The sequence below is a fragment of the Mixophyes fleayi genome, chromosome 10 (genome assembly GCF_038048845.1).
Source record: "Mixophyes fleayi isolate aMixFle1 chromosome 10, aMixFle1.hap1, whole genome shotgun sequence".
Taxonomy (NCBI): Eukaryota; Metazoa; Chordata; class Amphibia; order Anura; family Limnodynastidae; genus Mixophyes; species Mixophyes fleayi.
The window spans coordinates 73,326,700-73,344,886 of record NC_134411.1 but is presented as its reverse complement, the minus strand read 5'-3'; positions in this window follow the sequence as shown (position 1 = coordinate 73,344,886).

Genomic DNA, 18,187 nt, shown 5'->3' with positions numbered 1-18,187 from the left:
GACTCCAAGACAGAACAGGAAGCAAGTCGCTGCGGTGCCCGGAGCCGCCGCGGCTCGTAACATCGAGAGGATGTGGACCTGACCAGACAAACAGAACAAGCAGAAGTGAGAGCTCAGTCCCTGTGAACATTCCAGATCTCAGGACATCCCTAGCTCACTTCGAAAGCCCTGTGCCATTCTGGAAATCAATCTGTCCTGATTGACAGCTAACCTCCAAAGGTGGGGGTGAGAGCTATGTGGAAAAGGGTATACAATCTTCTGTCTTAGACAATAATGTGTGCATTTTCTTGAGCGGGTCTAACTAATTTGAAATGTGCCATTGCTCCCAAAGTGTACTACTGACACCCCAAGTCTAGTAAGTCTGAAATTTATATTGTATGTCTTGTCGTTAACTGTTTTTGTAATTAAGCCTTGGAAATATTTTTCGGATTAAATACATTTAAACTAGCGTATTCTCCGTGATTCTTTGTGAACTTACGTAGCCAAGTGAGGCTCATGCTACTGGTGATTTAAGTGTGAAACATTAATAAGTGGTTTTGGTGAACACAACGATGCTATAGTAAATCCTTCATGGTGGCAGAAAAGGTGCATTTATTGGTAAGTGACTAAGGTGACTCCAGTCACAGCCAGCTATTAAGATTGTTGTATCTGAAACAGACTGGGCGTTCGTGACACCGCTCCTTCCCTACAGTTACACACACTCACATAGTTTATCCCAAGATTAAAACCATATATTGCAACAGAATAACAATATAATTCATGTACTGCGGCAAGTGACTGAAATGTATTCCTTTTATTCCCAACAGATGCTGAATCTGCTTGCTGCCCTCATCAATTCAAATGCTTTCTCTGCAAAAAGAAGCCCTTAGATAGGACTCTTATAATCACAAAACAGAAGATTTCAACACTTATTTGACATGACGTCTTCTCAGTACTTAATTACCACTCCACGATGCCTCCATGTGTTAAATCAAGTAAAACAATTATCGAAGCCAAATAATAATCCAGATATATAAAGATATCACATTTGTATAATAAGTATTTTGAGCTACAGATATACAATGGCACCATCATGGTAAAAGTAGGATACCTGTAAGGGCTACCTTAGTATAGATGCACATGGCCTCTTGTCTTGGCCCAAGATGTGTTCAGTTCAAGCTTCAGTGACTACCGCATGAAGGCTGTAAAATTAAAGATAACTGATTTCCAGTTTGACCGTTTCTTGTGTTAATGGTCCATCAAGCAACTAATAAACACACCATCCAGCTCCAATATTAAGTCAATGCCATTCACATTTAACACCAATTAAAGACCCTTTTCCCTAATGACCTTAAATGACATTATTAGCACCTCCACTACACACACACACACACACACACACACACACACACACACACACACACACTATAGCAAGTAGTAATGCTCCCTACATTACAATATTACCCCTCAGCCCCTCCACTTTATACCAATACCACCTTCAGCCCCTCTATATTACACTGATAATACCCTCAACCCCTCCACATAACTTAATACCACCCTCGGACCCCCCACATGACACCACTGCCACATTCAGACCCTCCATATTACACTAATACCAATCTCAGCCTCTCCATATTACACCAATACATTTTCCAACCCCTCCACATTACACCAGTACCACTATCAGCCCCTCCACAGTATATCAATACAACTCTCAGCCACGCCACAGTACACCAATACTACCTCGGCCCCTCCATATTACACAAATACCACCAAAGCCCTTCTTTTCTTACAACAAATTAATTTAAAATCCTTACACATTACACCAATGCCAGCCTCAGCCCTCCACATTACACTAGTTCCACTCTCAGTCACTCCACAGTGCACCAGTACCACCTCAGCCCCTCCATATTACACCAAATTAATTCTCAATCCCTCCACATTGCACCAATGCCAGCTTCAGCCCCTCCACATTACACTAATATTACCCCCACCGCTCTCCCCACAATTTATACCAATACCACACACACCCACACACACACACTTGTTTTTATTGCATCGTGAGGACCCATGTCTGGAACATGGCGTATAAAGACACACCTTTCCTAATGCCCTGTCGACAGAACAATCATAGGGGTAATGTGTAGGAGAGGTTTGTCGCCAGAGATAGCACATGAGATTTACACTTTGACTTTGAATAAAGTACTGACACAGACTGCAAGATGGGGAATGTAATAAAACAATGTGAAGTGATACAGACAGCGCTATAGACTAACGATGAGCGGGCTCGGAATTTCTAAATCAGAGCACCCCCGAACAGTGCGGATCCGAGCACTGTTCGGGTATTCGCGCCGATTGCCAAACCCAAAACGAGGCTTTTGGTTATTACTGGCGCCGTCGGATCTCACGATACTCGCATTATTTAAATTCCCCGCTTGCCGCTGCCATCTTCACTCGGGCATTGATCAGGGAAGCGGTATGGTGTGTTTTAGTGGTGTCATCTGTCCTGGTCATTCCTGTGGTTCTGTCCTGGTTAGTGCAGTGTTGCTATGTCCTGTGCTCTGTCCTGCTGAGTCCAGTGGTGCTTTGTCCTGTGCTCTGTCCTGCTGAGTCCAGGGGTGCTGTGTCCTGTGCTCTGTCCTGCTGAGTCCATTGGTACTGCTATATATCAACGTTCACTGTTCCTGCAGTCCAAAAAAATTGGTACTGCAATCTAACTACGTTCACTGTTCCTGCAGTCAAAAAAAATTGGTACTGCAATCTAACTACGTTCACTGTTCCTGCAGTCAAAAAAAATTGGTACTGCAATCTAACTACGTTCACTGTTCCTGCAGTCAAAAACAATTGGTACTGCAATCTAACTACGTTCAATCTAACTACATATAATTTTTGAAGCCTTTGCCGGGTGTGTGTGGTTTAGGGGTACGCTCTCTTGTGCTGCATATAATGGAGTACAAAAATTTGGAGGATAAAGTAGGGAAAGATCAAGAACCACTTCCTCCTAATGCTGAAGCTGCTGCCACTAGTCATGACATACACGATGAAATGCCATCAACGTCGTCTGCCAAGGCCGATGCCCAATCTCCTAGTAGAGGGCATGTAAAATCCAAAAAGCCAAAGTTCACTAAAATTAGCAAAAAAAGAAAATTAAAATCATCTGAGGAGAAACGTAAACTTGCCAATATGCCATTTACGACACGGAGTTGCAAGGAACGGCTTAGGCCCTGGCCCGTGTTCATGACTAGTGGTTCAGCTTCACCCAAGGATCTAAGCCCTCCTCCTCCCCCCATCTAAAAAATTTAAGATTGTTAAGCTGTCATCAACAACACAGCAAACAACTCTTCCATCTAAAGAGATGTCATCACAAATCCCCAAGGCGAGTCCAAGGGTGTTGGTTGGTTGCGAAGTCTGACCTTCCCATCACTGTACGGGAAGAGGTGGCTCCTTCCACCATTTGCAGCACACCCTCTGCATATGCTGGAAGGATCACCCACAGTGCAGTTACAGATTTGGCTAATGAAGGTGTCAATGTTGTACACCAGGAGGAGGATATTGATGTAGCTGGCGCTGAGGAGGAACTTGACGAGGAGGATGCTGATGTTGTTATCTTAAATGAGGCACCAGGGGGGGAAACAGTTGTTGTCCATGGGATGAAAAAGCACATTGTCATGTCTGGCCAGGAGACCAAGAAATCCACCTCTTCGGTCTGGAATTATTTCTATCCCAATCCGAACAACAAATATATTGCCATATGTACCTTATGTAAAGCTAAAATAATCAGGGGTAAGGATCTTGGCCACCTAGGGACATCCTCCCTTATACGTCACCTGAAGAACCTTCATAATTCAGTGTTTAGTTCAGAAACTGTCGCTAGGACCGTCAGCAGTCCAGGGACACCTAAATCCCTTGGTCCTGTTGTATCCACACCAGCAACACCCTCTTTGTCAATTTCCTCCTCGATCTCGATTGGAGATAGTCCTGCAGGCCATGTCACCGGCATGACTGAGTCTTCTTCAATCCGGGATTCTTCCGGAGAATCCTGAAGCGCTACGCCTACTACTGCCGCTGCTACTGGTAGTCGGTCATCTTCCCAGAGAGGAAGTCGTAAGACCGCTACGTCTTTCACTAAACAATTGACCGTACAGCAGTCGTTTGCCATGAGCACAAAGTACGACAGTGTCCGCCATCAGTGGAGTGGGATTTAGACGGTTGATGGAGATATTGTGTCCCCGGTACCAAATCCCGTTGAGATTCCACTTCACTAGGCAGGCGATACCCGGGTTGTACAGAGAAGTACGAAAAAGTGTCCTCAGTGCTCTGAAAAATGCGGTTGTACCCACTGTCCACTTAACCACGGACATGTGGACAAGTGGTTCAGGGCAAACTAAGGACTTTATGACTGTGACAGCCCACTGGGTAGATGCATCGCCTTCCGCAGCAACAGCAGCAGCTGCATCAGTAGCAGAATCTCCCAAACGCCTGCTCGTTCCAAGGCAGGCAACGTTGTGTATCACTGGTTTCAGTAAGAGGCACAACACTGACAACCTCTTAGAGAAACTGAGGGAAATCATTTCGCAGTGGCTTACCCCACTTACACTCTCCTGGGGATTTGTGGTGTTGGACAACGCCAGTAACATTGTGCGGGCATTACATATGGGCAATTTCCAGCACGTGCCATGTTTTGCCCACACAATAAATTTGGTCGTGCAGCATTACCTGAAAAGTGATAGGGGTGTGCAGGATATGCTTTGCGGTGGCCCGCAAAATTGCTGGACACTTTTGGCATTCTGCCAGTGCCTACCGCAGACTCGAGCAACATCAGAAAAGCCTGAACCTGCCCTGTCATCACCTCAAACAAGAGGTTGTGACGCGCTGGAACTCCACCCTCTATATGCTGCAGAGGATGGAGGAGCAGCAAAAGGCCATTCAAGCCTACACAGCCACCTACGACATAGGCAAAGGAGTGGGGATGCGCCTGAGTCAAGAGCAGTGGAGACTGATTTCCGTGTTGTGCAAGGTTCTCCAGCCGTTTGAACTTGCCACACGAGAAGTCAGTTCCGACACTGCCAACTTGCGTCAGGTGATTCCCCTGATCAGGCTGTTGCAGAAGCAGCTGGAGAAAGTGAGGGAGGAGCTGGTAAACCATTGCGATTCCACAAAGCATGTAGCTCTTGTGGATGAAGCCCTTCGTACGCTTTGCCAGGATCTGAGGGTGGTCACTCTTTTAAAGTCAGAGGAATACATTCTGGCCACCGTGCTCGATCCTCGGTTTAAAGCGTATGTTGTGTCTCTGTTTCCGGCGGACACAAGTCTACAGCGGTGCAAAGACCTGCTGGTCAGTAGATTGTCATCTGAAGAGAACCGAGACATGCCAACAGCTCCTCCTTCATTTTCTTCCACACCTGTGGCTGCGAGGAAACAGCTGAGATTTCATAAACGACCCGCTGGCGGGGATGCAGAGAACATCTGGTCCGGACTGAAGGACCTGCCAACCATTGCAGACATGTCTACTGTCGCTGCATTTGATGCTGTCACCATTGAAAAAATGGTGGAGGATTACTTTGCTGACACCATCCAAGTAGACATGTCAGACAGTCCTTACTTTTACTGGCAGGAAAAAAAGGCAGTTTGGAAGCCCCTGTACAAACTCGCTCTATTTTACCTGAGTTGTCCCCCCTCCAGTATGTACTTCGAAAGAGTTTTTAGTGCAGCGGGGAACCTGATCAGTGAGCGGCGAAGGAGGTTGCTTCCGCAAAATGTTGAGAAGATGATGTTCATAAAAATGAATTATCAATTCTTCAATCAAGACCAGCAATGGCCTCCAGAGACTACAGAGGGACCAGTGATTGTGGAGTCCAGCGGGGACGAATTGATAATGTGTGAGGATGAGGAAGTAAACACTGAAGGGGGCGAGGAATCAGAGGATGAGGATGAGGACGACATCTTGCCTCACTAGAGCCAGTTTACTTTGTACAGGGAGAGATGAATAGCTTTTTTTGTGTGGAGGCCCAAACAAACCAATCATTTCAGCCACAGTAGTTTGGTAGGCCCTGTCGCTGAAATGATTGGTTTGTTAAAGTGTGCATGTCCTTTTTTACGCAACATAAGGGTGGGAGGGCCCAAGGACAATTCCATCTTGCACCTCTTTTTTTTCTTTGCCAGCTCATTTTGTGGGGGTCCAAATGAACCAATCATTTCAGCCACAGTTTTGTAGGCCCTGTCGCTGAAATGATTGGTTTGTTAAAGTGCGCATGTCCTATTTCAACAACATACGGGTGGGTAGGAGGGCCCAAGGACAATTCCATCTTGCACCTCTTTTTTTGGCATTATGTGCTCTTTGGGGCCTAGTTTTTCAAACTGCCATCCTGTCTGCCACTGCAGTGCCACTCCTAGATGGGCCACATGTTTGTGCCGCCCACTTGTGTCGCTTAGCTTAGTAATCCAGCTACCTCGGTGCAACCTTTTGGCCTAAAAACAATATTGTGAGGTGTGAAGTGTTCAGAATAGACTGGAAATTAATGGAAATTAATTTTATTGAGGTTAATAATAGCGTAGGAGTGAAAAAAAAATGCAAAAATCTGGATTTTAGCACTTTTTATGCTTTTTTAAAAAAAAATCAGAACCCAAAACCCAAAATCAGAACCAAAACCTTGAGTGGGGTGTTTTGGCAAAACCCATTCGAACCCAAAACCTCAAGGTAATCAGAACCCAAAACCCAAAACACGAAAAGTGGCCGGTGCACACCCCTACTATAGACTGACACACAGTATACTTCTGTGAGATAAAGAGCACATAAATAAATGGATAATGTTCCAATTCATAAAAGTGTCCACAATCTGTATATTTATCCTTGCAATGAATTTGGAATCTAAAATAAATCCATCCTACTTGGACCGGGGTAGTTCTTCTCCCGTTGTCTGGACGATATGGAAAAAACCAAAAGGAAAAATACACAATAGTGCAGACTGATATAAGCACTTCTATACTTTCTGTAATCCTCTGTGAGTTTGACATGCAACACCAGACCTTCCCCAGTGATATCTTCACATATCCCCTAATGGATGTACACTTACAGGAATTCTGTGCAAGGTGAAGCATTAAACAAGATATCTTTTCCTCTTTATTGATTATCAATTAATGTGGCAACATGCTTTCGAAAGCTTCGTGAAAAACAGTGTGTGGGGTAGTTTGGCCCCACACTCTCGGGCAAACAGTCGTATGCAATTGGAGCCTCTGAAGTGTGACAAGGCAGCTGGTCTGGAAAACATATAGACATTTTGGATATCCACTTCACATTCTTCCCGCTTCTCTATGAGAAGTTCCATTGTAGCTTGCATGGCTGGTGTCAGCAAGATGGGAACTTTTCACCCTTGTTTTCCTTGGATTTCAATGTGAGTGAACTGCCGGCAGAGTTTCCTCTCAACCTCGGTGCCACGGACACGCTCCCAGCTGTCGTGACTTTGGGTGTTTGCTGTATGAGGTTGCACACATTTGCTGACTATCCTTCCCTAAGGAAGCCCCCCTGAGGTGAAACGTGTAGGATTCCATTTATTAACCGCCCGTTTTTGATATCAATATCATTTGCACCATAACTGGTTTGAAAATATATACTTCACTACAGACTTGTAGAGGAGAAGTAGCGTGCGGCACCGACCAGAGGTTTAACTCCAGGACCAGAGCATCCGGATAATCCACATGCGAGAGGGGTAAGTCCCTTGCCCATTCCTTAGATTCGTTAGAGTATCAAGGACGCCACATATTAAATTATAGATTTAATATACAAATGCACAGGGCATTGATATAAAACAAAACAACTAATAAATTGACATAACATACACAAGCAAAACAGTTAAAAATAAAAATGGTTACATTCATAGTATAACTTACATGAGTTGAATAATCTGTGCCATGGGAAATTGGCTAGGAAGATGGGCAGCTTATCAATGTGGATTGATTTTCCCAAAAGACTGACAATTTGTTGTAACTGGTCTCAGCTTTTCAAAGACACCTTTACACATTCACACCTCCTGGTGGTTGTGGTCTATGATACTTTTTTCAATCACCATTTGCATGTTGTCTGATTTACTACCCAATTCTACTATGTAACCTAACTTTTCTGTGGAGCATCACACAGACCCAATTTTATTAGGAATAAATCCCCCATCAAATTGTCCATCTTTTGAGACCAAACACGCCTAAATACAGTGTATTCGTAGAGCTTACACTCATTTCCTTAACTTCTCTGTGGGGCAGAATTCTTAGTTTGACATATGAGCTGCCTTTCATCATGATATTGAGGAATATGTGGTTGGTTATTGATTTTAAGTGACATATTTTAAAACTGAATTATTTTTGTCTATATCACATATAGCCAAGTCAGCACATGGGCTCTTTGAGCCAGACACCATGCTGAGCGGTTCCTAAAAGTCTATTCAGGTGTCAAAACTCCATCCTAGGCCGGGATATATCTCACAGCAGGGGCATTTTGAAGCTGTCACAGGTGACACTCCTATCTTCTCACACTGGAATGTGCAAAGCCATCAAACATACAACAGACTTTCTGTCTTCACAGTTTACACTTTAGTAGTTCAACTTATCAATGGATTCAATTAATATACCATATTTACACTGCAGTTATGATTTAGGCCTTATTCCCCACAATTATGTGATGGGTTAACCCTTATAAATAACTGTAAGTTTTCTATGTTCACGGTACTCAGTAAGTGCTAGAGCCATATCTTTGTGGAGGTCCGAAGTGTCTTTTGAGGAGAAGGTAGTCAGCAACATTTTGGAAACTTCCCCTTCACTTCTTTGAGTGAACAAGATCACCTGTGCCAGGGTGACTTTTGCAAGCAGTGCCCAGTGGTTAGCCATAGGCTCAGTGGATAGTCCACTTTGGTATTCTTGCTGCTTCTCATCGAGGTACAAGTGCATCTTTTTCACATTTTCCATGAAAGGTAAGAGCTGAGGCATGTTCCACTTGGACTCTTTAAGAGTTTTCACAGCAGCCGATGAGATCAACTCATTCCATCTCACCTCATATATCCTCCTGAAGTTTTGTGTGTTTTCAACATCAGCAGTGCAGCCCTCCATCATGGCTCGACACTCCACAATCCTCGCTATCTTTTGCAGGCCGTGCCTGACCTTGAGTACCAGTGAGGGCGTCTTAAATGTATCTGTCTCCTCATCATAGCCAGCTACCAGCTTCACAGCATCTAGTACGTGCATAAATTACGATGGGGTGGTAAAGTCTTCTATCTTCTCCAAAGGGGTAACTCTTCTGACCTGTAGCAGTAGCCTGCCCATTTCTCTAACTTCTGACGGATGTACTCATGCCTGCCAACATCTGAACTGACCCGGTTGAAGAGATTCTGCCCCATCTGCATGATGCCTCAGTCATTTTTGACTACAAGTAAAACTTCATCCTGGTTCATGTCACTCATGAGCTTTCAAAAGCCAACACTGATGTCAGATAGAACAGGCTGAGGAAGGGCGCACAGAGATTGGACTCTGTTTTTGCCAGGTGTGGGCTTGTTGCCCCTTGATTTAGCTTACATCTCTGCATGTGTCGCCACAGGTATTTCCTTGCAAACAAGCCTTGGTAGGCTGCAGAGTGCATGAAGCCTTCGGCATCCATATCTTTTCCTGGAAGCTTGCACGGGACCAAAACACCATGTTTTGTACTCAGTACCTAAGTATTGTCTGCTAAGTTGCCCCTATTGTGAAGATGTGCCAAGTGCATGCACCTTTCTTTCGAGTGCTTGGGGAATTGCATGGCCTGGGCTACTTAAGTGTCATTGCAGTGAACATGCTCCAGGCTATTTTTGAGAGAGTTTTCTCACACTACAGGCAGTACTGCTTTTTGTTATACGCCCTGGAGTCAGCACTGTTTCTGAATACCGTTTGGACAGACACCACATTGTTTCTCCGACCCTGTGTTTAAGACGCTGCCACCAGTAGGTTGGGAATAGACCTGCGTAGAACACATTACTGGGTATCCACACTTTGCTCCACTGGTGGGCAAGGGGACATCACCGCTGGTGTCTGAACCGCTCTACTCTGAAGCTTCAGGGGCATACTCATCTCCACTGCTCTCCGGACTATAATCTGAGTCTCCGGTGTGCTGTGTCATGCTCCACTATCCCCACTTTACTTTCAGCAGCAGAGAGACATGGCCGTTACTTTATCCCTGTCGTGTGTAAAATGCATGGGAGTGCTGCATGTGGCACGTTCCTGCTTACGTATGATCTCCAGCGGTTGTGCACTGCTGTTCTGACAAAAGTAACTCGTGGGGACATGCCAGATTTGTATGCTGAGCATATCAGCAAGGTCCCCTGCATTGATTCCCCTTGGAAAGCTTTGTGGGGACCTCAATTTTTTTCCCCACTACAACTAAGGTTCCCACAGTGTTGGTGTGTAAACAGGTCAATGTCCCCACAAGCATATGAATGTAAATACGCACAAACACTTACCTTATCACATGGCTGGCCTTTACCTGTTGTGCCTGCCACTAAGCTGCACCTCACTTTGCTTCCTAATCAGAGAGGAAGGGAGAATCAGAGTTCCCCTCTGATCAGGTTCCATGTTATGTTGGCAGTCACACAGCAGAGAGCAAAAGCCCCTACTGTTGAGACCTGACACTGCAGGGGGGAGGTCATGGTGTGGTGAGGGGGGGGGGGCAAGCTGATGGGGGGAATAGAAATGGACAAGGAAGGTGAAGAGCAGGAGTTGGAGGGATGAATCACTCAGGGCTGATCCGTGCATCACATGTAATGTGGTAACCGTTCCCTGGGGAGGGGCTGGTCACCAAGAAGCAGACAAATTGTCAGGACCAGTGTAACGATCTGTATACAGCATACTGCTTTGCCTGGCAGTCCCTGCCTCCTAGACATTTGGACTTTACTATTTGTTCATTTTGTGTGTTTCTTTTCATATATTGCAGCAGTACCTCTGATCACCAGAGGTGCTGCTATTGTGCCTTTTATGTTGCATTAGGGGTTAACCCGTTTTCCAATCATCCCATGAGCCTGGGTGTGTCCTCATTTCCCATACATATACCTGTTCCTCCCCAGCACACATGGCTGGTTATTGTTGTCCTATTCTGATGTCATATCCTGTGTTACCTGTGGATTTTTCCTCCTGCCTTGCTCCTCTGGTTCATGCTGCCTTGAATCTGTTCATACCCCTGCTTCCTTGCATTAGCTGTGTACCTGCTTGTTTCTGGACATTTATATTATTTCTTGCATCAGCCTGCACCTGGTAATTACCCCTACTCCTGACTACCTGTTATTTATACTTGTCTGCAAATAAACACAGAGTGTTTTCACCATATTCGTGACTCCTAGCTGTACTTCTGTTTGTAACCGTGACAGTATAACCAGCCCACAAAACAGCTTTGGAGTCAGGTGAAAGTTTTGTTTTATTTCTGGGACCATTTTGTGCAATCAAGTTTTCATTTGTGTTTTGCAACATGTCTGTTTCACCAGTCTTGGAATTGCCACTGCTACAAACCTTACAGATGGACATTATATTGCTACGTTCCCAACTGGCTAAATTTTCCACTTTGCTTTTGGACCCGCTCAGGAGACTGTCAGATTCTGTCTCTCCTAATTCAGAAGCTGCTGATCTGTCTAAATCCACCTTCTCTGCTGATGAACCTGTGCAAACAGCACCTCTTAAAAGTGCTTCTACAAATTTGCTGTTTTCTATGAAGTATGGGGTAACAAATTCCCAGTACACAGGTGGTCCACGTTCCCATCTGACCGAAGAGGAACGGCGGCGCAGGATAACATACAAGTTGTGTCTCTACTGTGCCGGCAATGCACATTTCTTGCAGGACTGTCCTGTCCGTAGACCACGTCAGCTTACTGAACCATCTCCTGTTGTTTCCTCTCTGCACTCCAAATCTGTTTATGCTCCAGCATTCCTGTTCTCTGCGAAGAGACCCAATCTGCCAGCTCCAGCCGCCTGTCCTGAGGCGCCAGTTTCAGCCGCCTGTCTTGAGGCACCAACTCCCTCTGTCTCCTGTCCTGAGGTGCCAGCCTCTGTCTCCTGTCCTGAGGTGCCAGCCTCTGTCTCCTGTGCTGAGGTCACATCATCTGCCTCCAGCTCTGAGGTCACATCATCTGCCTCCAGCTCTGAGGTCACATCATCTGCCTCCAGCTCTGAGGTCACATCATCTGCCTCCAGCTCTGAGGTCACATCATCTGCCTCCAGCTCTGAGGTCACATCATCTGCCTCCAGCTCTGAGGTCACATCATCTGCCTCCAGCTCTGAGGTCACATCATCTGCCTCCAGCTCTGAGGTCACATCATCTGCCTCCAGCTCTGAGGTCACATCATCTGCCTCCAGCTTGGAGCCTGCTGCCTCAGTGTCCGGTCACGAGTCTCCTGCCACTGTGTCCGGTCCCGAGTTTCCTGCCTCTGTCTCCGGTTCCGAGTCTTCAGCCTTTGTCTCCAGTTCCGAGTCTTCAGCCGCTGTCTCTGTTCCTGAGCTTCAGCCTGCTCCAGAGGGGGCGCTGCCCTTAAAGACTCTTCCAGAGGGGGCGCTGCCCTTAAAGACTCTTCCAGGGGGGGCGCTGCCCTTAAAGACTCTTCCAGAGGGGGCGCTGCCCTTAAAGACTCTTCCAGGGGGGGCGCTGCCCTTACAGTCTTCTCCAGAGGGGGCGCTGCCCTTACAGTCTTCTACAGAGGGGGCGCTGCCCTTACAGTCTTCTCCAGAGGGGGTACTGCCCTTACAGTCTGCTCCAATGGGAGCGCTGCCCTTAAAGCCTTCTCCAGAGGGGGCGCTGCCCTTACAGTCTGCTCCAATGGGGGCGCTGCCCTTACAGTCTTCTCCAGAGGGGGCGCTGCCCTTACAGTCTGCTCCAGAGGTGGTCCTGTCCCTTCAGTCTGCTCCAGAAGAGTTGCCAGTCCATGCGGTCCAGCCCGAGTTGCCAGTCCATGCGGTCCAGCCCGAGTTGCCAGTCCATGCGGTCCAGCCCGAGTTGCCAGTCCATGCGGTCCAGCCCGAGTTGCCAGTCCATGCGGTCCAGCCCGAGTTGCCAGTCCATGCGGTCCAGCCCGAGTTCCCACTTGGTGCTGTCTGCTCCGAGGCTTCTCAAAGTGCTGTCTGCCCTCAGGCTTCTCAAAGTGCTGTCTGCCCTCAGGCTTCTCAAAGTGCTGTCTGCCCTCAGGCTTCTCAAAGTGCTGTCCCCTCCGAGGCTTCTCACAGCGCTGTCCCCTCCAAGTCTGCCGCCCAGTCCGGGCCTGATGCCAAGTCTGCCGCCCAGTCCGGGCTTGCTGCTAAGTCTGCCGCCCAGTCCGGGTCTGCTGCCAAGTCCGAGCCATTTGTTACCGAGGATGCCAAGTCTGAACCGTCACCTTTCTTTGAGGGGCATCCTTCCCAATTTAATGCCCTTATGAGGTTATTTGCTTCACAGATCCCCTTCACACCAAGCCTAGTTAGTAGCCCTAAGAGACAGGTATTATTCCTAACATCCTATTTTAGGGGAGAGGCATTAGATTGGGCAAACCCATTTATTGAGACGGATCACCCCATCTTATCGGACTTGCAATCCTTTATTGAGGCAGTTCTCAGCAAATTTATAACACCTCCCGCTATGCCATCTTACGGGGCCTCTGCATTGTCAGCTGTACCACCCATCTCACCTGGTCAAGAGCTACCTTTGTGTTCCACCCACTTAGTTCAGGTCTCAACTCCAAGGAAGTCCCGTAAAAGGGGAGGACGGAAAAAGAGAGGAAGGTCTACGGAGCTTGAACTGGCAGCTGGCATAGTCTCCTTTGCCCGTCCATCAATGGACGAGGACTTTTCTGCCGGGCCCCCAATTCTGGACTATGATTCCGATGAATTCAGACATTTTTGGTAATGTGGGCGTCTAGGAATCTGCCCTTAAAGGAGGTGGTACTGTAACGATCTGTATACAGCATACTGCTTTGCCTGGCAGTCCCTGCCTCCTGGACATTTGGACTTTACTATTTGTTCATTTTGTGTGTTTCTTTTCATATATTGCAGCAGTACCTCTGATTACCAAAGGTGCTGCTATTGTGCCTTTTATGTTGCATTAGGGGTTAACCCGTTTTCCAATCATCCCATGCACCTGGGTGTGTCCTCATTTCCCATACATATACCTGTTCCTCCCCAGCACACATGGCTGGTTATTGTTGTCCTATTCTGATGTCATATCCTGTGTTACCTGTGGATTTTTCCTCCTGCCTTGCTCCTCTGGTTCATGCTGCCTGGAATCTGTTCATACCCCTGCTCCCTTGCATTAGCTGTGTACCTGCTTGTTTCTGGACATTTATATTATTTCCTGCATCAGCCTGCACCTGATAATTACCGCTACTCCTGACTACCTGTTATTTATACTTGTCTGCAAATAAACACAGAGTGTTTTCACCATATTCGTGACTCCTAGCTGTATTTCTGTTTGTAGCTGTGACAACCAATCACTTAGAGGCCGGGCCGGTCCCAAACAGATAAAAAGCTTTTTTCAAACAAATATTAGGTGGCCCCCATGGTGTCAGGAAAAGTCCTGGTGAGGCCTATGGCAAATTCGCCCCTGCCCCAAACCCTTATTCACCAATTTAATAATAAAAAATTGCTTGTTTTTGGTAGGTCAATGGGATTTTCTAATTGTGATTCACAGAAAATTATTTTTCTTGTAAAGAAAAAGGGGAATAATTTTGCAAGCCATGAGAAACTATAATATAAAGTACAGCGAAAAGTCTGATATTTTCACTCATATGCAATTAATTATTATCCCCTGGATCTGTGTACCAGACTTTGGTTGGTGAAAATATTCAGGGAAACGATTATTCAAGCACAAATGTGCTTAAATTTCATGTTAATTCATAATTAAAGTATATTTTATTTTAATACAAAAACACTATTATTAAAAGAGAAACCATAAAAGCCAATGCAAACATTTACTATGCAATTATTATTGGGGTTAAGGCTTCTTGCTTTTACAAGGGGTATCCTATTTATGAAATATTGCTTTAGCATGAAATCTGCAAGTACAAACTGTATATGCATTTGATATGATGTTCACATGTGGTATACCCATAGTTTATATGTGATGGACATGTTTAAATGCATTTACGAACGCGTCCAGATACAAATGGCCTTGAGCTATATCTATTTATTTTATTGGCCCATTCATTTCAATGGGATCTGCATTGTGTTGACACCCAAATGAATGGGTTATTGAAATGTGTGGGGCCCAGTAAGGTTGTGACCCACCCTTGGCTAGCAGAGTTCATTATTGAATGTTTGTGACCTGAAGTGACCAAATGTCCCATTAGCATCTCATCCAATCACAAGCATTTCCCGACTCTGGACGTTTGTCATTGGCTATCCGCTAAAACGAATCCCGGACAATTCAGGTCCCTGTCATTCAGTGGGAGGTGTTGATAGCAAGCTGGTTTTGGTGTGTGTTATTTTCACATTGGATTACAGATAGAAGAATTTTTATGACATAGAACAAAAACATATTTTGTTTTATATTAAAATGGTGATTGAGAAGTTTCTGTGAATGTTTATGTCATTTAAATTTTATTTTAAAACATTATTGTGCTATTGTGTTCAACAATCACCAGCACACCCTTCCAATCAATGGCTGCCAGTGCATGCTGGAACATGTCCTTCCAAATTAGCTGGCAACAGGTATTCATTAGTTCAATACAGCTAGGGAATCAGCGTTGCACCAAAACTTTTCGTTTTGTAGGCAACTTTCCTGCCTGCTAAGGGCTGGATTTCTATAGCAGGATCTGGTGAGTGGGCAACTTTATTGAACTGGATGAACCTTTGGGCGCACTAAGTAGAATGTAGGGCACAACATTTTTTGCATAAGTAAAAAGTTCCATTTATTTCGTTGAATTGAATAGGCCCCAGAGGAAACAATGACTTTTGTCTTCATACATTCATATGTAGTTGCATGCTTTGCACTTGCGTTAAAAACTAAAGTCAGGAGCCAATAGTAAGACCCTTAGGTTGCCAGGCAAATTATTTAAATATGGACACAGGTGAAACATACATCTTGCAATCAGGGCCGGATTTACCGCTAGGCAACCTAGGCACCTGCCTAGGGCCTAGCGGCTCTCAGGGGGCACAGCTGGGGGGGACAGGAGCAATTTTAAAAAAATATTTTTTTTGGCCACTCCCCCGACTCGCGGCACCCCACCCCCCCCCCTCACGCGACTTATGCGGGGGGGGGGGGGGGTGCCGCGAGTCGGGGGAGGGGCCACATGGGGTTAGTGTGGTGGCTGGTCTCCTCCCTCCCTCCACTGTGTGGCCTGCTGTGTCACATGGGACATGCACTACATCACAAGTGCCGTCCCATGTGTGAAGGGGATGAATACTCCACAGCTCCTACAAGTAAAAAGGTAAGTTGGGGGAGGGGTGGGGTAGTATATTAAGTGTGTGTGTGTCCCCACTGCGTCCTGGTATTGTGCGTGTGTGTCCCCACTGTGTCCTGGTATTGTGCGTGTGTGTCCCCACTGCGTCCTGGTATTGTGCGTGTGTGTCCCCACTGCGTGCGTGTATTATGCGTGTGTGTCCCCACTGCGTGCGTGTATTATGCGTGTGTGTCCCCACTGCGTGCGTGTATTATGCGTGTGTGTCCCCACTGCGTGCGTGTATTATGAGTGTGTGTGTCCCCACTGCGTGCGTGTATTATGCGTGTGTGTGTCCCCACTGCGTGCGTGTATTATGCGTGTGTGTGTCCCCACTGCGTGCGTGTATTATGCGTGTGTGTCCCCACTGCGTGCGTGTATTATGCGTGTGTGTCCCCACTGCGTGCGTGTATTATGCGTGTGTGTCCCCACTGCGTGCGTGTATTATGCGTGTGTGTGTGTCCCCACTGCGTGCGTGTATTATGCGTGTGTGTGTCCCCACTGCGTGCGTGTATTATGCGTGTGTGTGGCCCCACTGCGTGCATGTATTATGCGTGTGTGTGTCCTCACTGCGTGCGTGTATTATGCGTGTGTGTGTCCCCACTGCGTGCGTGTATTATGCGTGTGTGTGTCCCCACTGCGTGCGTGTATTATGCGTGTGTGTGTCCCCACTGCGTGCGTGTATTATGCGTGTGTGTGTCCCCACTGCGTGCGTGTATTATGCGTGTGTGTCCCCACTGCGTGCGTGTATTATGCCTGTGTGTGTCCCCACTGCGTGCGTGTATTATGCCTGTGTGTGTCCCCACTGCGTCCGAGTATTGTGTGTGTGTGTCCCCACTGCGTCCGTGTATTATGCCTGTGTGTGTCCCCACTGCGTCCGAGTATTGTGTGTGTGTGTCCCCACTGCGTCCGTGTATTATGCCTGTGTGTGTCCCCACTGCGTCCGTGTATTGTGTGTGTGTGTGTGTGTCCCCACTGCGTCCGAGTATTGTGTGTGTGTGTGTCCCCACTGCGTCCGTGTATTATGCATGTGTGAGGGGCCACTGTGTGTGTGTGAAGGGGGGGGGGGGGCAAACCGATATCTTGCCTAGGGCCCCATGAGCTGTAAATCCGGCTCTGCTTGCAATTAGTTCAGATGCATGTATACATGTGCATTGAATGCAATAGGCATCTTGACTAACTGCAGCGCAACAATGTACCTGCATATTTCAGGTGCATCCATCTTTAAATGCCTGATCTGACAAACCTGCAGTCATTCCATTACAATATAGTACCCTACAACCATTACAAAAAAAATGTGTCACTAGTAAATTATTACAGTAAAACCTGCAAGAGCACATATAATGCATGATTAAAAGTAAAAGGTTTACTCTATAGACCAGATTGCATACAAAGTGCACAAGTAGTTTATTATAACCCAGTCTCCACACTTCAGTAACAACAGTATTATAAGGAACTGTCCATATGACAGCACATTACATTGTGCAATAAATAAAGCATATTCCATAGGTGTTCTGGCATTCTGTCAATGCTATTAAACAATATGGCAGCTGGTTTTAATTTAGTGTCAATAAAGAACACCACACAGTAGATTTTAAAATATTATAAAACACTGCACAACTTATATTGTCAGGACTTGTTGTTTTAATGCACAATACCATAGCAGCATTATAGTATTAAACATGTACTAAATTTCTAATTGTACTGTTTTGCAGGCATGAGTTTTACAACACATGATCTCAGGTGGTGTATTGCAATGTAAATGTCAAAAGAGTCCACAGCCATACAGTGCATTTACAGTGCACTGTAGTACT